This window comes from Mastigoproctus giganteus, chromosome 11 (assembly GCF_048544385.1).
Source record: "Mastigoproctus giganteus isolate SK-2022 chromosome 11, ASM4854438v1, whole genome shotgun sequence".
NCBI classification, from domain to species: domain Eukaryota; kingdom Metazoa; phylum Arthropoda; class Arachnida; order Uropygi; family Thelyphonidae; genus Mastigoproctus; species Mastigoproctus giganteus.
The window spans coordinates 106,649,433-106,676,217 of NC_143585.1; positions in this window are offsets into that span (position 1 = coordinate 106,649,433).

Sequence of the window (26,785 nt, forward strand, 5' to 3'; positions counted from 1 at the left end):
AGACCCTTTCTGACGCACATTATTCTCAGAATTCGCGATTTCTGTTGTTTTCTTTTCGTACAAAAAAAGACTACCAGGAGCCAGTTATTGTTTCTGGAAATTGCGTGTTTGTCTTATTTGCTGGGAAAAAATCCCAAATTTCAGGAGAAGGGGAGACCATGTCGCCCGAGACCAACTAACTCGGGATGTGGAAAAACATTTCTTACCCTTCGACACTGGATTATGCGGATGCGCCATAAAACCACTAAACAAACAGACAAACATGGGATTCGAACACAGGCCTTTCCTAGACGTTGTGGAAGGGCAGCGATTAACACTCTACAAGTACTAGCTGGCAGAGACTGTTAGCCGTGTTGTCTGATAAAACCACGCGCTAAATTTCCAAAGGATCTTCGTACAGATCAGTAAGTTCTCAGAGGAACATACTGTATGCAGAATATTGCGTACGAGCTTCCCCCTCCCCTGAAAAAAAATAGTTTTCGCTCATATTCATATTATAAAGATGATTAGAGAAGTGTATTCACTGGCAGATTTGGCGAACTGAAAAACCAGGATTAACTTATGGTGGGAACTTCTATTCGTTCTCTACCCCTCTACGCTCAAGACATCCCCCTTCATCACGAAAGTAGCTGAAAGGTTACAGTCAAAGATATCATGCTCTCTCTTTCCCTCTCTTCAGTAGGGGGAGGGGAGCTGGGGTGCGATGCCAACGCAGAGAATGCTTTAACATGGATTATTCCGAGCTGTCCTAGCGATAAAATACAAATGGCAGTAGTTTGCTCTCTGCTTTTCATCAAACCGAGCATGATATATATCAATTTAATAGACTACATCAGTACTAGAAAGTTAAATTCTGTAAAGACGGAATCTGCCAAAAAAAAAAAAAAAAAGTTCATACTTTCCCTACCACGCAAAAAGAGTTACCATCCAATTACACTTTGAACTTGACCAAACTTTTTGCCATAACAAGCCATACTTCACGAGATATAACCTTCTGCTGTTCCCAAAGATTTTATATATATGACACCCGTTGTGACTCTCCCAACAATAATGTTTGGTAACTAGGAACTAGAAAATTATAATATATTTCATAGCTACAATATTTTACACCTCAGTCCTCCTCTACGGTTCTTAGAGAAGGACTGAGGCGTATGATTTTCACTGTTATAAATGATACCAGAACTAGAAGCCATAAATGTTTAGACTGGACTGCAGGATATCTTCTTTTAACTTAAGAGTTTCTGATTACCTGGTTAAGTTGCCTCCTGAGTGGTTGAGGCTCACTGCTTGTGGAAATTCAAGTCAAGTAGGTAAGGAGGAAGTCATATAGAGTTATTTTATTTTATGAAATAATTTTGAAAATTGGCTTTTAGCTATATGGCCATATATAGGTATCGTGCTTTAGCTCTGACCTTTTTAGGTACGTCTCTGTCTTTTTTTTTTTAAGGGAATACATTTCTCATACCACATCTGCAACCGATCCAAGTGACTCTATAGCAATATGCTCAGGTTCTGGTCGTCCTGTACTCCCGCATCACTGCCAATAAAAACATTGGGAAGAGGTTGGAGCCCGGTAAATAACCCGGGAGACTCCACTTTCTACACTGGCATGCCCTGAAGAATACCCATTTATGATTACCCTCTGTATTCTGTCTTTTAGCCAGCTCCTGATCCAACAAAGAATCATGAGTTGTAAATAATAATCCTAACTTGTTCCAGTTTATATTAAAGCTTTTCGTGTGAAACGGTAATAAAGATTCTGCTGAATTAAAGGTAAATAATGATCTAATTCAATATCTGAATCGTCACTTCGTCATAATAAATTACCAAATTTTAATCATGTAAGTCTTCCCCTTCATGGGCCATGCTGTGATCCGCGAAGTATACAATTCCTATCGAAATGGTCCTATATCACATTCTTAAACATCACTTAATTCACATTCCCTTACTTCTTTCGCATCTTCTTTGTGAATTGGGGACACATTGCCACTTTTCCGATCCGTTCCGGAATTATATTCTGATTTGATTAATTCGCAACTGGCTGATGTGCTCACATGCACCCTTTTCAGTATAACATGATTTATACCGTCCAACCCTAAAGCCTGACTTTCCCTCGTCTTCAGAAACTTATCTAATAAAATCTCCTCAGAGAGCGTTTCACTTGTTTCATAGAAAACGTATGCTTTTTTGCGTTTCCTCAAGGTTTAAATGATCTTTCAACTATAAATATTATTATAAAGTAACTATTCACTTTGTCTTCTGCTGCATGTTGCACGATTCATTCTTTCAGGAGTAGTAAGAAGACTTACAGTAAAGTTCTAAATAAAAGGCAGAAAACCGACGAATAAATCTGTTGAGGTCGTGCTACGGTCACTTCTTCATAAGATGACTGAGATATTAATATAATCTAAAGTGTAAGTTATGTTGGGACTTGTTGCTACAAGGGATGATTTTTTTCGAGGGAAACTACAGAATTCATGAAATTGTATTTATGCAAGGCGATGCACAGTGCGCATCGCTTTAATAGGACAAACTAATACCAGAAGACCTTCATCGAGAACGAACGAGAAAGTTTCTATAAACCGCCAAAATAGTGTAAAGAAACAGTTCAGAGAGGGTAATGTTTGTTTCTTGATGTTAATAGAAATTACCAAAAAAAAAGATTGAACAGATCTTCATTATGACATGGTAGCTGGTTCTAATAGGGATTTAGAAGCATGCGACTAAGACCATATTGCTCCGTATATATTGTCTATAAATTGCGTGTGTTCCTAAGTCGATTATCGGTTTGTTGGACGAACAACCCGACTTTCAGAGATAAAAAACCATGCTACCCTCGCCTGAAACCGACTAATTCAGCCATATTGAGAAAAAGGCCCATAAAAATTCGTTACGTCATCGACGAGAATCGAACTGAGGTCTTTTTCACCCGGTGTAGGGAGGACGGCAGTTCTACCAACTGTGCTACCCACGAGGGCGACATGCTAGCAGCAATCCCTGGATAAGCTTTCCGAACTATGTATGTGGAAGTATTCAACAACTGACCACAACTTCATAGTGGAAAAAAGAAATATCCTCTCACACGCGAATGAGATGGAATTGTGATTCCATTTCAGATCTACCTACAGAGCAATACTTCGACCTTTTCTTCAAGCAATCATAACACCTCGGTGTCACCGTGAGTAGCGCAGTGGGTATAATCACCGTCCTCCTCATACCTGGTGGAAAAGATCTGAATCCTAATCCCATAAATTGTGATACTTTCGCCTGAGTATCACCAATTGTGATACTCAGGCGAAAGTATCACAATTTTTTTATCTCCAGGAAATTCGGTTTGTTTTTCACCTAGCAAACAGAAAATCGATCACAGAATACAATTTACAGATACTCATAATTTCCCATGTAATTGTAATTTTTGCCAATTTAATCACATATATAATGTAAAACTCCTGGCCATGTCGCAGTGATGAGAATTATTGTCACTAGTATATGTACCGTAGTTAGCAGCAATAAAGAAGTTTACTCAGAAAATTTACAGATAATATATACGAGACAAAATGGTCTGTCTCTGATGCGCCAGAAACCCTACAACAACCAACCGTCTAGTATGCATAACACCTGTGATATTTGAAACACTCGTGGCAAACTCAAAACTGGCTCTTGCAACTTGAATCCCTGTCAACGCTTGGAACGTTGTTTATGATTTCATCTGCTTTAAATTTACAGTATTTTTACGTAAATCACTGTATATTATGTAATCACTGTATACTAAGCTCTCGATTTGAAGAACTTATAATTTATTAAAATTGAAAATTGAATTTCGGATAATGAGATATTTATAAACACAAATAATTAAATAATATTTTAAGCTTATGCATTCTATATATTTAAGGAAAATATGAACAGACATTCGATTCAGGCTGCTTTCCTAAACAAGGCTGAATGAATGCAAAATTAAATAACGCATGTTAAATAAAACATAATGGATAATAACATTTCGAATAGAAATATTATTTGGGAAGTAGAATATCAAATAAACTTATACATCAAGTATTTATACGTTCTTATTTTATTTAAAGTTAAATAAAATATTCACTACTTCACTAGCATCTCTCGAGCTTTTCAATAACATCTGCCTGTACTTCTTAAAACGAAATCATCTTATAAAAGAGACACAAATTAAAGAAACTCTACATTTTTGGATACGCTTCAGATGGGGTGTGGAAGAGAGCGTTATGGCCAACAAATTGGAGTTCTCCATTCCATAGTAGAATATATATTCTCAGTTAATATGACACAGGTATAGTAGTGCGCGGATATTTTAAAATATTACGCAGTAACAAATCTTATAATTTACCAACTATAAATTTCTTTGCAAATCTAATACCATAAACCAATTACAGGCAGTAAACACCTGAATGTCTCTCTCTTTCTCTCTGTGAATACTCTACTAATGAAATTTAGATCCTGATGGTGAAGACAATCCATTATACTTGAGGACACGATGTCTGAGTAAGCGCCACTGTCCGAAGATCAAGCTTTAGCAAGGAAACTAGGAAGATTGTATTAGACTCGACAGGAACAGCATGGTGCTACTAACTAGACCAGAAGTAAAGTGCTGTCTCAGCGCTTTTCGGATTAGTTGCGCTGGATTAAAGAATCTAGTGTTGTAAGTATGCATTAAAATCTACAAGCTCCTGGTTGGTCACAACAAACTTACATCACAAAACTGTAAACATCGCAAACTAACTTAATAAATGTTTAGCGATACATTTATATTGTTTAGAGATAATTCATTAATTATAAGCAATTAAATTTAGAACAGAAAAATTACTTTTTATATAACAATCGAGGATTTGATAGCAAGATAATCGCAAGGTTTTAAAATCGACAGGATTAAAGCAGCAGTAGGCGTTAAGACCAATTTTGAATGGTGCGCATCAACAAAATGGTATTTCTCTCCAGGCTATAGCAGATTCAGTTCTCACTTCCTTTCACTTTAACCGGCTTAAATTAACAGCATAGCTGAAAGCGAAGTCACTGGAGTGAGAAAGATAATTTGGCCTGACGTGACATTTCTAGCTGTGGCCACATCAAATCAAAATTCTATCGCAGCACCAAACGTGTCGCTTACAGGCAGCGCAGGGTGAGTTATCCGTGTAGCAAATTGACATTTCGCCATGAGAAAACAAGAAAATCGAATTGTTTTCGGAGGAGTATTTCTGCTATAACAGTGTTCACAACTTATCCTTCTGGAATTATAAGTAATCTAAACGATGGAATGATGTGCTAGAGTCACATCTGTGGAGTTAAATTGTGGAAAGCCCCAAACCTCAGGTTTAATATTAGAAGCTTCAGGGTTTAAAAAGCTTTCGCGTTTTTTTTTCCCCCTTGGAGAAAAGGAAAATGATCTGTGCATTACGCCTACATTTTCTTATATGCTTCTCGTCCTGAAGGAAAAGAAAGAGAAAAGAGATATTTACAGGCTTAATATGCTATGATCATTTCCCGATATATCAACTATAACCAGTGAATATCACTATATTATGATTTTTCTCAGTTCTCAGTGCCGCTCGTGGGTTTAAGTTAGAGAAGATGAAAGAAGATGCTGCTTGTTGACATTAGATTTGAATTTCTGTAGATTATAATTTTCGGGAAATACGTGTGAAGGGAGGTTGCTGCTCAAACAGAAGTTGAAGTAATAAATGAGAAGTTTGAAGTTTTATAGTAAAAGGATGCTGACTGGTTGCGGCACGTATTCGGCCTAGTTTTGAAGAAATTGGGGAATTATAGATGCCAATTCAGGAGAACAGTGTCCATGGAAGCATCTATAGAAAACGCATATAGCAAAAACTGAACGCCTGTGAAACAGAGTTGAGAGACTTCGTAAGAGATGAGTCATTAATTAACCTGACTGAGCTCTTTTTAATTCAGTCTAGCAGCCTGAAAGGGGTTACTGGGGCACCGCCTCAAATGTGAGAACAATATTCCATGGTAAGACGGATTTTAGATTTATAAAAAGTGGGTAGTTATTTGGAAGAAAAGTAACGCCAAGAGCGAAAGAGTAATCCAGTTTTTTTAGATGGAGAGGAAGCAAAATTTGTGATGTGCTGATGCTAAGAGAGATTAGAAGTCAGGATAATACCTAATAGAGATTTGTGATCTTGTCTAGAAATCTGAGTGTCATCGAAGATAAGCATTGGAGCAGAAGAATCTTGTTTTAGGACTGAAAATAACTGGAAAGATTGAATGCATCGGGATCAAAGTATTTCTGTCTCTTGTTTTCTGTCTTGTTTCTTACTCTATTTTGCTTTTTTTCTATAAATTACAATCCTTTACTTGCTCTTAAATTGAACATTTTAAAAATATACTGAATTTTTTATAGTAGTAACTTATTTCCGAACTTCGTACGTTTCTTCAAAGTCCAGTATTATAATTTTATAATACGGGAATTAACTAAACATTTAAGTTTCCATCACACAGGATTATATTAACCATTATATGACCATATTCTTCTTCACTGGCTATTGGTAATACACTCTATCAAAAATAGTCACCAAATACCTTGAACATCAAAACACCGCCTCTAACTTTATCTATAGGACATAATTGTAGATCCTGTTCTCCTAGAATTCTCCACGCCCTCACTCGACGATCAAGGCCTTAACTTCGAACGATATTTTGAGATCGCAACGAATTCATAACGATTGACCGATATCCAAAATTAAAAATAAGCTTTTGAAAATATGAAATCATCCCTAAGGGAATGATAAAAGATATTAGCCAGTAATACTTGCCCTCCTTACTTATCTCTCTCTCTCTCTCTCTGAAATATCGGCCCGTGAGAAAGCTCTCTCTCTCTCTTTCTTCTCCAGAAATATTTGGAAAATGGTGTTGTGCATCCTGAAAGGGTAAAAATATTACAGTAGGAAGAATTAACGGTAAAAACCATAATATTAAGTCATACCACTCAGAGTTTTTGATATTATAAAGTCTTTGAAAAGATTTGCTAAAATACCTTCAGAGGAATTGCTACAAAAATTACTTCTCGTGCAACTTTAAATTCTTACAGAACGATATCTTAATGGAACCTGACGATTGTGTCAGAGGAAGAAACAATGCAAGAATTACAAGTTCAAAAAGTCACATGTAAAAATAATCCTGATTTCCGAAAAGGATCAAAACCTCATTCCAATCCTTAACATTATACGCATTATCTTTAGTATTTCAAATTTTGTCTAATACTGTAAAAGCTTGTTATTCAAATTGCCACACTGTCCATTAATTCCAAACCGGTACTAGAAATGCCAAAGTTTGGTGAGTTTGCCCCAATAGTGGGCCACGTGATCACATGCAAACGGATTATACTGCTACATCTCCTCCTTGCGCGAACTGTAATGAAGACCATCAAGGCTTTTCTAAAGTTTCGAACTCATTAAAATACAAAAATATAAAGCTGAACATAAAGTCACTGCGATTGTATCTGAGGCCGAATGGACTTGCTCTCAACTCAAATTTATTATGTTTACTAAGCTATCAATCACTATCAATTTCACTACAGTAGTTCTGATAAACTGAAGGATGTAAAAGTTGTTGTGAAGAAACAACAAATGGAATCGGATGATATCAGTAATCAGGAAGAATAATTTCTAGAGACCTACTCAGAAAATAACCAAATTTCTTCTTTTTTTTTAACCGAATTTCCTCCTTTAAAGCAAAATAATTCAGCAACGCACATTATGCAATAGAATGTAGTCGTTTACGTTGAAAACGCTGAATTACATGAGCCAATTAACGATTGTGATCCTGCAGGCTTTTGTGTACAAGAAACAAACTTCATTTCGTAGGCGTCTCCTCTGATTAAAAGCCATAGTATTCCTTTCAGAGACAAGATAAACATTGTAGGTGGGTAATAGAATTCCCACCTAGTAGCCGCGGTGTTGTACTGGAGTGTGATCATAGATGGTAAGGAATTTTATTCGTTAATATCTCCCATAGAAACCTCCTTGAAGCTGTAGCTGTACGAAGTGCAACTGGAATTATGCTGGTACTTGTCTCCATATATCTTTCACTAAATCCCCTTTATGGGGGGTCTTCCCACAGGGAGAACAAAGGGTAGTTAATTCGGACATTACTTGACAAGCACAATCTTACACTCTGTCTTAAAGACAGACTCTCATGCCGCCTATAGCCGTGATACTCGGTCTCTACCATTTATCCACAGGAACCATTTCAGCCATAAATCTTTCCAGTTAGTTCTCCTCTCTAAATTTAAATAGCTTTGCCTTAGTAATACTTATCTAGTACACCTACCTGGTAATGCCACCTTTAAAGTACATCAGGACCTGGGGATATTATGCGGCATAGGTCGAGTGGGATTCCAGTGCCACTGGAATGTGACTTACGAGTTCCTCTCCAGGGATGAACTCCTAGGTTACCACCGTGTTCTGATGGATCGGAGGCAGAAGTCCTGGATAAATATACCATTGTGGGCAGTTCTTCTTTGATGATACGTTACGGAGAAATCGACTGTACAGACTGTAGTTGACTGGCTCTGGTCTGTGTGTGTCTTTGTAGAAATTGTGAAACAACTACTGTAATCATATTGTGATCGCTTGTCCATGATACAAGCGATCATGTAGAATTATAATGCAGAAGTTATGTTTAAAGAAATAGATGTAAATAAATTGCCTCTCTGTTTATGTTACCTAAAGAATTAATATGTATTTAAGAATTTTGCAAATTAAATAATAAAACAAAGAGGCTGATGTTTATTTGTCCAGCAAACAGGCAAATAGAACAGAACACACACAATTTTCAGCGCAATATGGCCTGAGTCGCTAATGCAACTAAAACCCTTCATCAAACAGGGATATATTATTTAACTTTGCAGATGCGAAACTCGAGGCTAATATTGTTAAAAAATAGATATTCAAGGATGGTTTTGATAATAGAAGATTAAAAATAAAGACATGATAAAATTACTCAACCATATGGTATACAAAAAGCAATAAAACAAAATAAAATAACAGCCGTTTTATTTATTCATTTATTATTGTTTTCACTTCAGTTTTTATAAAACTTTCTCTCTTTCAGGGTTCTGCTATCCGAATACTAATATTAACGGTTAAGAAACGTTCCGGTAGTTGGGTAGGAGAGGAACACATGTTTATACTTACTGCAAGTGATCGCTGATCATTATAGAGGGTAGTTACGCCTTTCCACAAATCATGTCTGAAAATTACGAGGTCAATGATCTAAGCTCATTAGCCGCATAGGGAGTTGCGCAGCTTTTTGGGTAACTTGTTTCCATTATAAAGCTAAAGCTTAAAATTCGTAAGTAAATAAAGTCAATGACCTCTGAATTTTCTTTGGCGTTAGAATCTAAAAACCTTCGGTATGATTTTGAAACCATTGATAAAGACATCAATGGATTTTAGATCCTAGAAGAGGAAAAGCAGGCCATATACCGAATCGCACTGCAAACTATTCATGTATTGCGGTCATTTGGAAAATGCCCAAACAATGCCACTTATCGGTATGCATCATTCGAATAACAGAGTTCAGAAGTGGCCACTGCACTTTAACCCTAGTTTGAAGTCTCTGGACAATGGTATTATTATTTTTTTTTATGAAAATCCCAAATACGAAAGTTATTAGGACCTATAATACTTAGTACCATGCATGGATTGAAGGTTAAAAGAAGATACTTGTTGATATTACATTTGAACTTCTGCAGATTGTAATTTTCAGGAAATACGAATTAAGGAAAGTTGTTCCAGAAAACGGAAGTTGAATGAATATATGAAGAGGAAGAAAAGTTGGCTGTGTGAGTATGAAGTTGGACAGCAAAATGATTATGACTGGTTACGGCACGTGTTCGGACTGCTTTGAAAGAGAGAGCGGGAATTAAAGAAGCCAATTCAGAAGAACAGTACACATGGAAGTTTTTTTTTTTTTTTTATTATTATTATTATTATGAGAACCCCAAACACGAGAGGTATTATAACCTATAGTACTTAGTACCGTGCTTGGGTTGGAGGTTGAGAAGACGAAAGAAGATATTTGTTGACATTGGACTTGAACTTCTGTAGACTGTAATTTTCAGGAAATACGTATGAAGGAAGGTTGTTCCAGAAAACGGCAGTTGAATGAATAAATGAGGAAGATGAAAAGTTGGTTCTGTGGGCTTGAAGTTGGACAGTATATGGATGTTGGCTGGTGGCGGCACGCGTTCGGACTGTTTTGAAAGAGAGAGTGGGAATTATAAAAGCCAATTCAGAAGAACAGTGCCCATGGAAGTATCTGTAGAAGAGGCATGCAGCAGAAACAGTGCGTCTATGAGACAGCAAGTGGAGAGACTCTGTTAGAGATGAATCATTAATTAACCTAACTGCCCTCTAATGAATGGAATCAAGAAGCCTGAGAGAGGTTTTAGGGGAACCACCCCAGATGTGGGAACAATATTCCATGGTAGGGCGGATTTGCGATTTATACAGAGTGAGCAGCTGTTTGGGAGAAAAGTAACGCCGAGAGCGAAAGAGAAAACCAAGTTTTTTAGATGCAAAGGAAGCAATATTTGTAATGTGCTTGTGCCAAGAGAGATTAGAAGTCAGGGTAATCCCCAAAAGAGATATATCATTTTGCCTAGAAATCGGAGTGTCACTAAAGATAAGCATATGAGCAGAAGAATCCTTTCTGCGAGATATAAGACAAGATTGAGTTTTAGAAGGGTTGAAATCAACTAAGTTGTCTTTGCCCCACTGGAGAATTACCTGAAGATCGGCATTTAAGGAATTGGCAGCAGATTTTCGAGAACTTGAAGCTGATTGAGCTGGACAAGGTTTCTCAAAATGGAAAGTTGAATGCAATGTTCTATCATCGGCAAAACTATGGATAGGATTTCCAGTCAATGGAAGAAGGTCATTGATATACAAGAGGAAAAGAGTGGGGGAAAGAACTGAACCTTGGGGGACACCGGCATTAGTGGAGAAGTTAGAAGACAGAGAGCCATCTACCATCACCCTCAGTGAGCGATCAGAGAGAAAACTGGATAACCAATTACTAAAAACAGTTGGCAAACCATAAGATGGAAGCTTGTTTAGAAGACCTTTATGCCAAACACGATCAAAAGCCTTTGAGATGGCAAGAGCAACTACTTGTGTTTCACCGAACCTTTCCATTGAATTAGTCCATAAATGGGTAACATAAGCCAGAATATCACCAGTGGATCGACACTGACGGAATCCATACTGGCGATCGTTGATCAGACGGAAGGTTTCTAGGTAGTTTAAGAGTTGGCGGTTAATTGATTTCTCCATTAATTTAGAAAGAGTAGAAGTAATTGCAATGGGACGATAATTGGATGGGAGGGATTTGTCGCCCTTTTCAGGAACTGGCTGGATATGAGCAAATTTCCAAGCAGAAGGAAAAACACCTTTGGAATAAGAAAGTGAAAAAAGGCGGCAAAGAATAGGAGTAAGTTCAGGAGCACAGGTTTTGAGAACAAGTGGAGAAATACCATCAGGACCTGGAGCTTTCTTAGCATCAAGGTTTATCAAAATCCTTCTGATATCCTTTTGACGGAAGACCACAGGAGGCATTGAATGGAGCGTGTTAGGAATGGTGGGAGGTGTTTTACCAAGATCATTAATACATGAGCTCAAAGAAAAATGGGACGCTAGCAGGTCAGCTTTATCCTTAGCTGAAGTGACAACAGAACCATCTGGTTTGGACAGAGGTGGGAGCAGAGATGGGCAAAAGTTGCGGCCAATAGCTTTGGCAAGAGACCAGAATGCTCGGCTACCATTAGGGCAAGAAGCAAGTTTTCTACTCTTAGCCTGTTCAAACTCTAGTTTGGACTGATTAATAACTACTTTACAATTGTTGCGAGCTTTGGTGTAGGCAGAAAATGAAACTGAAGAATTGGAAACAAGCCAATTACGATATGCAACGTTCTTCTCTTGGACAGCCTTAGCACATTTATTGGAAAACCAAGGTTTAGATAAAGGACGAGATTTTAAAGTGGAGTGTGGGATAAAGGATTCCATTCCTGAAAGAATAATTTTACTGACACGATCTGAGCAAACGTTGACATCAGAAGTTTTGAAACAGTAATCAGACCAAGGAAAAGAAGAAAAGAAATCTCGCAGGTCATCCAATTTTGCATTCTTGTAATGCCAAACAATAGGAGGTTGGGAATAGCCATGAGATAAAGGTAGTAGTAGTAGTAGTAGTAGTAGTAGTAGTAGTAGTGGCACATGATGCAAGAAAGCAAGTGTAGGAGCTTATGCAGCATCAGCCAAAAAAAAAAAATCACACCATTCCCTCCAAATGCCTGTCCAGTTCCTCCTTAAATTTATTTAACCTATCAACTTCTACAACGACAGATGGAAGTTTGTTCCAGCAATTAACCACCCGCTGGCTAAAGGCAAATTTCCGCACATCTATTCTACATCTGTTCTTTCTTAATTTGAACTTATGTCCCCGTAGGTTGGTAATCTGAACAAGTGGAAGGATCCCATCAGAATTCAGCGTGCTCAACCCATTCAAGGCCTTATAGACCTCAATCAGATCACCGCGCAGGTGCCTAGTCTCCAGCCACTGCAATTTGCAGAACTTAAGCCTCTCTTGGTAAGAGAATCCCTTCATTCCCCTCACCAATCGTGTTGCTCTTCTCTGTACACGCTCAAGCAAATCTACATCCTTCCTAAAATGAGGCCTCCAGACCTGTACGCAGTACTCAAGGCGTGGCCTGACCATTGCCTTATACAGAGGGACAATCACCTCCTTTTCCCTGCTAGCAAAATTCCTATATATCATTGACAAAACCCCATGACCCGCCCTAGCAGCCTGTCTGCACTGCTCAGAAAACTTCATATCTGACTGCACAATTACTCCCAGGTCTTTTTCATTTTCTACCACCTTAAGTGTAGTACCACACAGTTGGTACGTTTCTCTGGGGTTATTTCTACCCATATGCAGTACTTTGCATTTGTCAAGGTTGAACTTCAGTTGCCACTTCTTAGCCCATCTACCCAAATTATCTAGATCCTGTTGCAGTAGCACACTGCCATTACTGTCATTAACAACCCTGCCAACCTTTGTGTCATCTGCAAACTTCGACATTAAGCCTGATATACCTTCATCAATATCATTGATAAATACACAAAACAACAGTGGACCCAACACCGAACCCTGTGGGACTCCACTAATAACATTAGTCCACGAAGAGCAGCACCCATTGATTACCACCCTCTGTCTTCTCCCACTTAACCATCCTTTTATCCATTGTAGCAACTTACCCTTAATACCATTCTGCTCCAATTTGTACAGTAGTCTTCCATGCGCAACAGTGTCAAAAGCTTTCCTGAAATCCAAGTATATGATATCAAAATTATTTTTTGCATCCAGTTCCTTTGTGACCACATCATAATAACCAATCAAATTTGTCAGACAAGACTTTCCCTTAACAAACCCATGCTGTGTTTGAGTTATCGCTGCAGTCTTGTCTAGATGATCCTGCAATGCATCTTTAACCAGCGACTCCATTATTTTACCCGGAACAGAAGTTAAACTAACTGGTCTGTAATTACTCGTGTCACCCTTCGATCCACCTTTGTGAATTGGGGACACATTTGCACATCTCCAGTCCGTGGGAACCTCCCCTGAGTCCAAGGATGCTCTCATAATTATGGCTAAGGGTTTGCTTAGTTGCTTTGCCGCCTCCTTTAAAATAACTGGATAGATCCCATCCACCCCAGGTGCCTTTCTTATGTTTAACTTCAACAATTTCTCCTCCACTTTGCTCTCAGTTATTACAAAATCATTAAGCACACTGCTACAATTTGATAACCTTCTTCCATTTTCAAATTGTAATAATTCCTCCCGTGTGAATGTAGATGCAAAATACTCATTCAGTTTGTTTGCTATCTGAGCAGGATCATCAACAGTCGAACCATCGATGTCAAGTGGACCAATCAGATTCATCCCCTTCCTTTTAGAGTTTATATAAGTAAAGAAATCCTTGCTGTTTTTCTTAGCATCTTTTGCCAAAGATTTCTCGTAATCCGCCTTTGCCTGCCGAACCTCCTTTTTGACCTGATTACAGACTAGCTTATATCTGCTACAGGCTTCTGCGTCGCCTGATAATTTATATGCATCCCATGCATTTTTCTTCTCTGTCACGAGTCTCATTAGTTCATTTGATAACCATTTAGGCCTAAACCTTGAACGATATTTCTTAATCGGTATATAAAGTCTAGTAGCTTCCACGATTAATTCTTTGAATGCTTCCCACTTAGAATTTACTGTTTGTAACATCGTCAGTTGATCCCACTGTACAGAATTTAAAAACTGTCTGAGACCACTGTACTCCCCTTTACGGAAACAAAAACCCTTTCCTTTACCCCTGACGGTAGTTACCTCTTTGAGTAAATCCCACTTCAGCACACTGTGATCACTGCCACCTAGTGGTTCCTTTATCTGCAAATTCTTAATACACGAATGATCACTGCTGATGACCAGATCAAGAGTGTTACTTTCTCTGGTTGCCTCTCGAACATGCTGCTGCAGAAAACAATCATCCAATAACTCCACAAAAGTCTGACTAGTGTGTGAGTGCCCAACCCACAAGTTCCAGTCAATATCTGGGAAGTTAAAATCCCCCATTATAAGACATTCTGATTTACTGGCCCACTCTATTTCTCTGTACAATTGTTCATTGTACTCATTCAAGTCATTAGGCCTATAACACACTCCTACTCTTATTTTTACTTTCGCAGTGCTTATCTCACACCAAACTGACTCAACAGAGCACTGTTCATCTATATTAACTGGGTGCACTTCCTTTGATTTTATGTTTTTCTTAATTAACAGCATAACACCCCCTCCCTTTCTGTCCTGTCTATCCTTTCTGTACACATTGTACTCCCCAAATTCCAGTTCTGCATTCCTTATATCTTTGTGACACCACGTCTCTGCTATCCCAACAATATCCGCCTTTGATGTCTTGACCAACACTTCAAATTCATCAAATTCATCAAAGGTTCCATTGGAGAAGAGGCAATCACCAAGTTGTGGTCTGAAGTGCCTAAAGGACCTCTCACTTCAACCTTGTACTTAGAAGGGTTGTTTGTGAGAAAAAGATCAAGCGTATTGGCTGTATGATTAGGATTGTCCGGTATTCTTGTAGGTAAATGAACAATCTGTGCTAGGTCATTAGTAATTGCAAAAGCCTCAGCATCTCGACCTGCTGGGTCGGTGTGACTAGAAAACGGAAGCCAGCTGGAGTTGTGAACGTTAAAATCACCAAGTAAAATTACCTCACTGTTAGGAAAGTTGGACTGGAGAAAGTCAAGTTGCAAAGAGAGGAAGTCAAAGAGCTCCAAGTGATTAGTGGAGTTGGGAGAACGGTAGAGACAACAGATGAATTTTACACAATGAGGTAGAGAGATTTTAAGCCAGAGAAGATCAAAGAGAGGAGATTCCAAATTGCCAAGTCTCTGACAGGGAATATCAGAACGGACATATGCACAAGTACCACCTTTGAGGCGAAAGGAATCATACAGCAAATAATTTGGACATCTGAGATGAGCAGTAGTTGAATCAACTGATAACTGAGATTCAGTCAGAAAAAGTACATGGGGTTTGGAAGACTGCAAGTGGAAATGGACATCGTTGAGATTAGAATTGAGACCACGTGTATTTGTGAAATGAATTAGGAAGTCCTTAGGAAGTATCTGCAGAAAAGACTCTGTTAGAGATGAGTCACTAATTAACCTAACTGTCCTCTTTTGAATGAAATCATGAAGTCTGAGAAAAATTTTGGTGCACAGCTCCAGATGTGGGAACAATATTCCATGGTGGGACGGATTTGAGATTTGTTCAGAGTGACCAGCTGTTTGGAAGAAAACTACTGCCGAGAGAGAAAGAGATAACCCAGTTTCTTAGATGTAGAGGAAGCAACATTTTTGGTGTACTTATGCCAAAAGAGAGATTAGAAGTTTGGGTAATCCCCAACAGACAGATATATGGTCTTGCCTAGAAATCAGTGTCATCGAAGATAAGCATAGGAAAGGAAAATAATTCTTTTTGCGAGATATAATAAATAAGAGATGAGGGAAATACGGGCAGAACTGAGTTTTAGCAGTGAAATCAATTATGTTACCTTTGCCCCGCTGGAGAATTACATGGAGTTCAGCATTTAAGGAATTGGTAGATCATATTCGACAAGTTGAAGCTGTTTGTGCAGGGCAAGATTTCTCAAACTGGAAGGTGGAATGCAATGTACTATCATCAACAAAACTATGGATAGTATATCCGTGCAATGGAAGAAGGTCATTAATATACAAGAGGAAAAGATTGTGAGAAATAACTGAACCTTCGGGAACACCAGCATAAGTGTAATAGAAGATAAGAGCCATTTACAAACACCAGCAGTGAGCGGTCAGAGAGAAAATGGGATACCAAATTCCAAAAAAACAGGTGGCAAACTATAAGATGGAAACTTATTTAGAAGACCTTTAGGCCAAACACGATGAAAAGCCTTTGAAATGTCAAGAGCAACTGCTTGAGTTTCGTCAAACTTTTCCATTGAATTTGTGTTTTGTTACCCATAGGTGGGTAAAATAAGCCAGAATTTCACGAGCGGATCGACAGTGACGGAATTTATTCCGACAGTGACGGAATCTATTCCGACAGTGACGGAATCTATACGTTGATCTGTTGGAAGATTTCTAAATGGTTTAAGAGTTGGCGGTTAATGGTTTCTCTCATTGCACTTACTTTAGAAACAACAGAAGTAAGTGCAATGGGACCATAATTGGATGGAAGAGATTTGTCATCTTTTTTAGGAACTGGTTGAATGTGAGCAAATTTCCAAGCAGAAGGAAAAACATCTTTGGAAAAAGAAAGTGAAAAAAGGCGACACGGAACAGGAGTAAGTTCGGGAGCACAGATTTTGAGTACAAGCGGAGAAATACCACCAGGACCTGGAGCTTATTTAGCATCAGGATTCGTCAAAATCCTTCAGACATCCTTCCGATGGAAGACCACTGGAGGCATTGAATGCTGTGTTCTGGGAATGGTAGGTGGTGGTTTACCAAGATCATCAACACACGTTTAGAAAGAAATGTAGGATGCCACCAAGTCAACTTTATCTTTGGCTGAAGTGACAATAGAACCATCTGGTTTTGACAGATATGGGAACAGAGTCCGGCAAAAGTTGCCCAATAGCTTTAGCAAGAGAGCAGAATGCTCGACTACCATTTGGATAAGAAGCAAGTTTTCTACTCTTAGCCTGTTTCGAAATTTAGTCTGGACTGATTAATAAATGCTTTACTATAATGTGAGATTTTGAGTAGGCAGTAAATGAACCTGGAGATTTGGATACAAGCCAATTACGATATGCAACATTCTTCTCTTGAATAGGCTTAGCACATTTATTGGATAATCAAGGTTTGTACAGAGGACGATATTTTAAGGAAGAATGTGGAATAAAGGATTTCATTCTTATTCAAATAATTTCACCGATACCATTTGAGAAGTGTTGACATCAGAAGTTTTGACAGTAATCCGACCAAGGAAAAGAAATCTCGCAGATCATCCCATTGGAATTCTTGTAATGCCAAACAACACGAGGTTGAGAATGGCCATGAGAAAAAAAATGCTTCATTGGAGAAGAGACCACCACCAAGTTGTAATCTGAGGTGTTTAGAGGACCACTCTCCTCGACTATGTATTCAGAAGGATTGATTGTGAGAAAAAGATCAATTATGTTGGCAGCGTGGTTAGGATTGTCTGGTATTCTGGTAGATAAATGAACATTCTGTGCGAGGTCATTAGTAATTGCAACCGCCTCAGCAACTTGACCAGCTGGGTCCGTGTGACTAGAAAACGGAAGCCAGGGTTAGAGTTGTGAACAATAAAATCACCAAGGAAAATTACCTCACTGTTAGGAAAGTTGGACTGGACAAAGTGAAGTCTCAGAGGGAGAAAGTCAAGGAGTTCCAAGTAATTAGTGGAGTTGAGAGAACAATAGAGGCGACAGATGAATTTGACAGAATGTGGTGGGAAGATTTTAAGTCAGAGAAGATCGAAAAGAGGAGATTCCAAATTACTGTCTCTGACAGGGAAGATCAGAACGGACATATGCACAAGTAAACCGCCTCTGAAGTGGAAGGAATCATATACCATAGTGTGCATCAAACCGAAAAGGAATCATACTGCAGGATGGAAGAAATGCGGGGGGGAGGGTTGCCGGAACCTTTTTCTAGAGACTAAAAATGGGTTACATTACTTGCCTCCAGTAAGCAAAGTAGTGGTATTGCTCCGCTTGATGAGGGTCATTTACCACCTAATTTTGCCTGGTAATAGAGAGGGGGTGGCATTCCTCCGTGTGGTATGGGTGCCACACCTCGACCCCTACTTATGTTGGGCGCACCTGGGTGGTCGCCTCCAATATGCTAGGTGTTGTATTTCAGGATTTTCACATGGGGGGTTTTTCCCAGGGTTACTAACAGTCCCACCATCGTTAAAGTGTGTTGTTGACATCATAGCATTTTCCGTTGACGATGATCAGCAGTGAGGAGAGAGTGTCTCTTGGGTAGTCTGCTATGGAACCCCATATGTCTGAGTGTGCGGCGCGTCGTCACTTGGGTTCTTGTATTTCCCTTTATTGTATTGCGATGTCAACTGTCTCACAGTGACTTTCAGTTGAGCCCGTACAACTGAAAGTCATCCTTCGCTTACCATGAACATCCACCTTATGTTATCATTCAAACGAACAGATCAAACTACCTCCCGCCAACAGAACTGTTGGCGGGAGGTAGTTTGACCTGTTCTACACCATTCTTTGTGCACCTTAACTACAGTGGACAGTGAACAGCCGACAAGACATACCTATTTTTGGAAATGGGATCACCCGGCACATGGACTACCACATGCCCTTTTGAAACTTTGACTTACACGACCAGATGCAAATTGCCACTTCTCTCTAGGGTAGGAAACTGTTCAGTTTTTACACTGCGCGCTATACAGCATAGTCCAATACGGATGGGAAGGAAAATTTTATTTTGTGAGCAGTGTAAGAGAAACGTTATATCGTGGAACCCGGATACCGCCTGTAGATTAACTGTTTGTCAGTTTACCCACGAAATTACAGTATGCGGCGTTTTGCACTGTCAGCCGCACTGTTTATTGGCTCGTATTCTTTTATGAGTAAAACTTTTAATGCATTAAACTTCAACCGTGCCGTGTGTGATGCTCTCTTAGGAAAGAAACTCTAAATTACGCTGTTCATAAATGCGCGTAAGCCGGTGCTTATTCATATACAGATGAAATTTAATTTGGTTAGTCGTTGAGATGCCGTTCCAGGCAACTGTTTAGATTCCCAACCATTATAAAGGATAACTGCGAATCTAATCCGAAGGCAGCTTTTAATAAAACCCCATGACAGTTCTGTAAATCGTATTTTTATTCTATCAAAATTATCTTCATGCCTCTGAATATACGAATAAACCCATTTGAATACTAAAATTAGAGTTGTACTTTAAGTAATTGTCTTGTTGTAATATGAAATTTCTCTCACAAAGTTGAAGTCTAGACATTATGTTCAAGAATGTCTTTATAGCTTTATTTTCTTAAAATTCCTTCAATTCTGAAGATATCTCCCACTACAGAAAGCACCTCCAGATCAGAAAAGAATCAACACTGTGCTTGAATATAGGTACTAAACAACGTGGCACCATTTTTTTCCGGACGATTGCCTCTCATAAACACTAGGCTTGCATCCAAAAACTTCAAATTTGGAATCAATCATCCACAGTACGTTTATATGCTATTTAATTGTCCAACGTTGATGACTCTTATCCCAAGTACATCCAACTGTTTCTTTCGATCGTTGGATTTTAGTAAGGGTTTCCGGACCCTCAAGTCCTGCTTATTTCAGATGGAATTTTACAGTGGATGTAGACAAGGAAGTTTCTCTGTTCCTACTGAACTCAGCTAGGATTTCAGGTGCAGTAAGTCGCCGACTGTGTTTAGAAATCAGCGTTATGGTCGCATCTTGTGCTTCCGTTGTCACGCGTGTTCGTCCTGATCGTGGTTTGTCCTTTAAACTGCCAGTCTCCTTGAATCTTCAGGTGGTACTTTGTACTCCTTTAAATAAAACACCTAGCTTTTTGCCAGCTTCTCAGAGAAGAACTCTATTTATACAGAGTTATAATAGCATTTCTTTTTTCAACACTTATTTCCTTATTTCTTTTCATGTTTATCACGAAACACAAAACTTACACCAAACACTCTGAATGATGGGTGTTCGATTTATAAGTTACAGCTCTTAAGACTCCTCAATTTATTGCAATTGCAAAACACTCTGGAATCATCTGCAACCTTCTTTAATATTGAAACAATACTCTCGTTTTCTAGAATATAAGAATCATTTACAATGTTCTACCACATTCAGAAATCTTCTACACCTTTCTGGAATATTCACGAATATTCTAGAAATTTCTTAAATATTATTTCAGTTTTTTTGATTTTTATACATAATAGAAAATATTTTAATAAAAATTGGTAAACAAGTTGGTCATATTTTAATAAAAACCTTGAAAATGAAGAAAACTTAAACTTGACTCCAAACTTTTTGGCGGGAGTGTATATATTGTCAAAAATATTTTAATACATGTCTGAGTAAGAAACAAATTATGGATTTCATAAGGCATTGGTCGTTATAACCACAGTAGACTTCGAAAATATGTTCCTGTTACTATAAAATAAGTCATTTTTCTTTACTTTTCTAACATAACTTAGGTTATCAATCTTTTACTGAACTTTATCTTTAATCCGTGCACGCACCATTTTCATCCTCAAGTTAATTAACTATGAACATAACTGAAGCAACTAATTTCAACAAATGCAAAATGAATTTTACTTATCTTCCGCTTTATCAACACACACATTATTGTTCCTCCTGCAGTTCGACTCCATTAGATTAGCTTCCGAACATCTCATTGCTAGATGCATGCCATGAATCCCTTAAGAGAGTTATGTGCCCTAACAACATAAAGGCGTTACTGCGATTTTATTTAAATTAGTTTTCTACTCTGGAGCAGTTATGTTACTCTAAACGCTTACTGAAAACCATTTATAAAGTTAACTATTGCATTCAGTGTGTCAGTACAGTGAAGATCCCGTGGATTATACTTTATGAAAAGTGGCTGGACCAAAATGTCTTACTTGTATGTTTCTGGTTAGATGTGAGATTTGAGAAAATCTTTGTCTTTTGTAATACGACACGTTGTAGGTGAGTTTCTAAAATCAGAATTTCGTTTCATCAATTTCGAGTAATTCACGATTTCATTAGATGGACCTCGGATGTCAAGCCTTTTTCTGGGCAGGAAATCACGATGGCTTCTCCAAGGGATTTTCCTCACTAGTAATCAATCTTCTGTACAATTTAAAAATTAGTTAACTTAAGCTTCTATAAAGTCCAGCAGGCTTTCATCATACAAGTATTAGTCAAGTAGAGGAAAGAAGCTACTCCAGTCTCTTCGAAGAGAAACCCTAAGGATAAAGAAGTATAAAATGTATCCTTTCTTCCCTTTATCCAGTGAAATTACATCTTCGATCGTAATATACCTAACCAAGGTCATTCCCAAATGAAAAGATAATAAAATAATCATTTCTTGTCACATTTTCTCCATTATCTCCATTTTGGATTACGATATATCTTGAAAATTGACCTTGATCACCCAAGATGGTAAAACGATTACAGTCAGAAAACTTGTTAGTGCAAACTGTGCTACCGCGAGGGCATTCTGAGACACCACAACTAACAGCATTTACACACGAGGAGGGATTCAAAAAAGATTTGGATTCACCCAGAAGTAGTTAGGATAAAAGTTTGAAACAAACACCATGTAGCGCTCTTTTTAAAGATAGTCAGCAAACAAAATGACACATGTCTGCAACCTCTCAATACACTTCCGCAAGCCAGATTTGTAGATATCCTCTGACTGTTCTTCAAACCACAACTCGGCAGGAGAAATCACCTCACCATCAGCAACAATTTCCCACGAAGAAAGGACTTCAGAGCAGGAAAGATTAAGAAATCCGAGGGTGCAAGGTTGGGGAGGGATAAGCAGAATGCGACAATAATTTCAAACCCACATTCGTGGGTGCACCTCATTGCAACATGCGAAGAATGCGCATAGGCATTATCGTTGAGCAGGCGCACCCTTTTTGACAGCTTTCTCTGTCTTTTTTTTTTCTTTTATAGCAGCATGTAGCGTTATGAAGAGGTTGGAATAATACTTCGTCGTCACAGTACAGCCTTTTTGAAGGCAAGCTATTAGTATTGCACTATGCTGGTATCAAAAAACTGACAGCATCACTTTACCAGTACTTGGTTGCACCTTTGCCCTTTTGGGGGGAGTGAATGATTCTGCATGCATTCTGTTGACATTTGTTCAGTTTCGGATCAAAGTTTCATCCACAGTGACAAGCCCAGAAAAACTCCTTTTGCTTTTCCTGACACATCAATCACACTTCATGTGCGCATTGAGCCCTTTCTATCTTCTGGTAAGGGGTCAGAAGTCTGGGAACCTCTCTATCAGACAATTTATTCATATTCAGCTGTCGATGGATGATATTTTCCACAGACCTTACACTAATTTGGAGCTCTGAAGCTAGCTCCTTGATCACTAAGGAGATATTTTGGGATTAATGCCTCAATTTTTGCGCTACTCTTATCTGTTACAGCAGTTGCTGGGCATCCTGGAATTTCTTCATCATACACTAAGGCTCTTCCACATTTGAACTGTTTATACCAATATGCAACAACACTGTAACCTTGGCAGTCTCTTCTCCATAAACAGCGACCATTTCTTCGTGGATCGTTTTGGGTGTTTCCCCTTGCAGAAAGAAGAACCGAATCACTGATCTATATCCCACTTTTTTCACTGTGACACTTCACTTCAATCAGAGCTGAAAAGAAAAAAAAATGTCAGATCGAAACCACAATTTGGGTGGTTAGTATAGAGATTTCAAGGTTTCAATAAAAGAAATCATCTTTCTATCACAACTGCGTCTGGATGAATTCAAATCTCTTTTGAACCCCATCGTATTGCTAACAGATTAGCGCAATGGAATATTCTTTTTTTATATTAATTATTTTTCTCTTTTACTGAAGTGCTCATTTCGTTTTTGCACAACGTAATATATGACAACACGTACACTTTATATGAAATAAAGTGTTAGTGTTTTTGAATTAAAATTTCAGTTTTGCTTCATATAAATAAAATACTATGAACTTCCTTATGTACTGATACGTATTTTCCACATTTGAACGGCGTCCATTGCGTCTACTTCTCGATGACCCTCATTCTATAGTTCAGCCAAGCTTATATTTAAAAAAAATACTGTTCAAAAATACATTTGAACTTTCTTTCCATTTTTTAATATTTAGATTTACAAGACAATGGCATTGGTAGTATTAAAGATATTTATTCAAATTGGGGAGCATGAACAAGTAGATTGGCTCGATTTATTCTTTAGGTAGAACAAAAGGGTTTGTTTTTTTTTTTTTTTTTGGTAGTTATTGGCGCATCGGCTTCTGTGGCCATAATGCACCTCCCAAGGTTTTTGCAGTACTTTGATCCAAGCCCGAGGCGGGATTCGAACCCGCGACCTTTGGGTTGCTAGGTAGGTACTTTGCCCACCCGGCAGAACAAAAGTAAAGGACACTCAAATTATGCTTCGAAAAAAGGGATTATTGCGATAGGAAAACAGAGTGCCAGTATAATTGAAACCTGCGCTCTGCAAGTAACAGTAACTTATGTTGCGCTGTCAACAGTGATGCAATATTACAACAAAAGACGGAATTAAGATTTCATCCATTTGCCTATTCTCCCAATGCTGAGAAAAATCTACAGAAATTAAACATGAAAAAGAGGAAGAATGCAATCGCAACTTGGGCGCACTAGATTCTTTGAAGGCGATATTTCCTCAATTCCAATACGCCTGAATGAAAACGAAATGTTTGAGAGCTTCTATCGCGATAACCGTAAATATTTTCCTTTGATCTTCCCGTTGTAAAAGCCTTCAACAGAAAACATTACAAAGCACGAAATCGGTGATTTTCTTTTTTTCACTCCAATCTTCATTGAATAAACAAATTGAAGACACAATGAGCTTCTCCAATTTCTCTCTTTATTTCTTTCCCAAAATTAAACAAAAAAGAACACTTCGGCAACACAGACAGACCAAAACTGGCCTTGTTTCTTTTGAAAACTATAGGCAAGTTCTTAAAGTTCACATTTTAAACTGAAACTTCTCTTACGAAAAGTAAGAAAGATAAAAACTGTATATTAAACTCTGAAGTCAGAAATATCAGGTGTCAGTCTAATATCGTTCCGTTATGAACAAGGAAATATTCACCTAAGTGTTAAGCTTAGACAACTCCATTATAGAAATCTTTGGAAAACAAAATCTATTATCCAGAACCCTTCTCAAAGCTGAGATAATGAGAAAAAAATTGATGTAAATAAATTTTATTCTAATATACTGTCCTATAAAAACATTATTATCACCTATCTAATAGTGGGTATGTCCCTCTCGTAATACCAGTACCACCGCCACACGGAGAGGCATGGTCTCTATAGGCTTCTGCCTTTTTCACAACTGGCTAAGTTGGTCGGTCTCAGGCTAGCATGGTGTTTCTCCCGAAAACTCGCGTTTTTCATCCAGCAAACAGTAAATCGACCTCAGAACACACGCAATTTACAAACAGTGTACACGGAACAATATGCCATAGTTGCTGATGCTCCTTAAACCATATGACGACAACAACATCTATAGACATGGGAACTTTACGGAAATCATATCATGTCGCAGGACAGCATCCCATCGATCTGTGATAGTTTGTGGTGGATCTGTCGATCCATATAATCCCAGAGATATTCTACGGGATTCACATCCAGCGAATCGGCGGCCAAGTTAACACCTGAAAGTCACTCTCGAAGAATACCACTAACGTGGCAGAGCGAATTATAAGAAATCTTTATTGCAATAATAATAATGATGATAATACAATTCGATACATTGCAATGTTTCCCTTCACGGCCACCAGGCGAGGGGTTAATAGTAATAATACAATATAATAATAAATGGAGAGCATTGATATATCAAACATAAAGAAATGCGTAAATCGAAGTACAGCTCAAAACTCTAAGTATAATACAGTTATTTACCGTAGAATATATAAAGAAGATATTGGCGGAAACAAATAATTTCATATACAATAGTATCGTGCTTGAACACACTTGTGCCATCCGAAAACGCAGCACCATGAACAGGTGTATCTAATCAGCCACAATGGATAAGTGGTTTTAGCATTCCGAGTGCAGTATAGGGGTATGAGGGCTCCAAGAGATTTCCAGAACAACATTCTCCATACCAAAACTCTCCATGCCACCACATGCGGCAGTGCTTTGGTATGGAGAATGTTTCTGTTGGACCAGGACATCGGAGTGCTTCTTCTCTGCATTTTGTTGCCATACCCTCCATTTACCGTTCAAAGGGCATAGAAGAAAACCTGATTCATCGGAAATGGCAACTTTTTTTTCCAGCTGTCAATGGTGCTGTTCATTTGCAAACTTTAGGCTTCGTTGACGATGGGCGCCTACTTCGGGAGTCCACATGGAGGAGAATTCGTTGGATCATAGTCTTGGAAATACCGCTGCATAGTTAAATTCCATGGTCAAGCTGTCATATTAGGGTCAGTTGAGAATCAACTCATCTGTCTATAACATGTCCATAAATTGTGTGTATTCTCCGGTCCATTTTCCTGTTTTCCTAGACGAAAAATTTGAGTTTTTTCGTAGAGGAAAATCTTGTTGTACACACCTGATCTGACTAATCAGCCTGGGAATGAATAAAGCCCACAAAGGTTCCTCACGTCGCTGACGGGATCCAAATAGCCCTATTTCACTGGTGTGGGAAGGACGGTAATTATAACCACTATTCGACCTACGCAGACTAAGTCCATGGTCATGTATATATGTATTCTATGGTAGGGCTGCACCTGGAACATTAATCAACTCCACCAAGTCATTCTGTATAAATACAGGTCGTTGTAAAGGCCAGGTGTAGTATTGGCGTGGGTCTGCATTAGTGAAGTGTACGATTCTGTTGTTTGTGTTATCCGGACATTTTGCTACCAGGGGGCTGCAAATCCCAAGGATCACAAATGGCCAATCCTGGCATCTTATCATGCCGAGTGGGAGTGGGCCAGGAACTACTACACGACTTTTGAAAAAAAAAATAGCTTATTGAACTCGAACAAGTTATAAAGTTAAAAGAAACAAAGAGAATAACATAAAATACCAAACAAAACATCACGTAAACAAATAAGCGAATATAAACCTGCTGACGAGGCTAGTAGGGGCCAGACGTGTTCAAAGCCGCTAAGTGGATTTTTCTTATTTATTGATTTGAAATTATTGTTTTTCTAAAACCTTTGATTTAAATTTAGTAGTATAGCATTATTTTATGATATTTCTGATTAATCTGGCGTATTTATTCTTTACTCGGCCTTGTAATTGCATAAAAGTATCGGTAGGGGTATCAAATCCACGTGTTACAAGTTACAACTCCGCTGAACGAGAAGTTTTTTAGCCATATTTAGCCGCTTATTGAATATTTTTTACATCAAATTATTTTTTGTAAGTAGCTTATAGACCTAGTAAGGATCGTTAGTTTATTCTGAATTGAGACAGCGAGATTT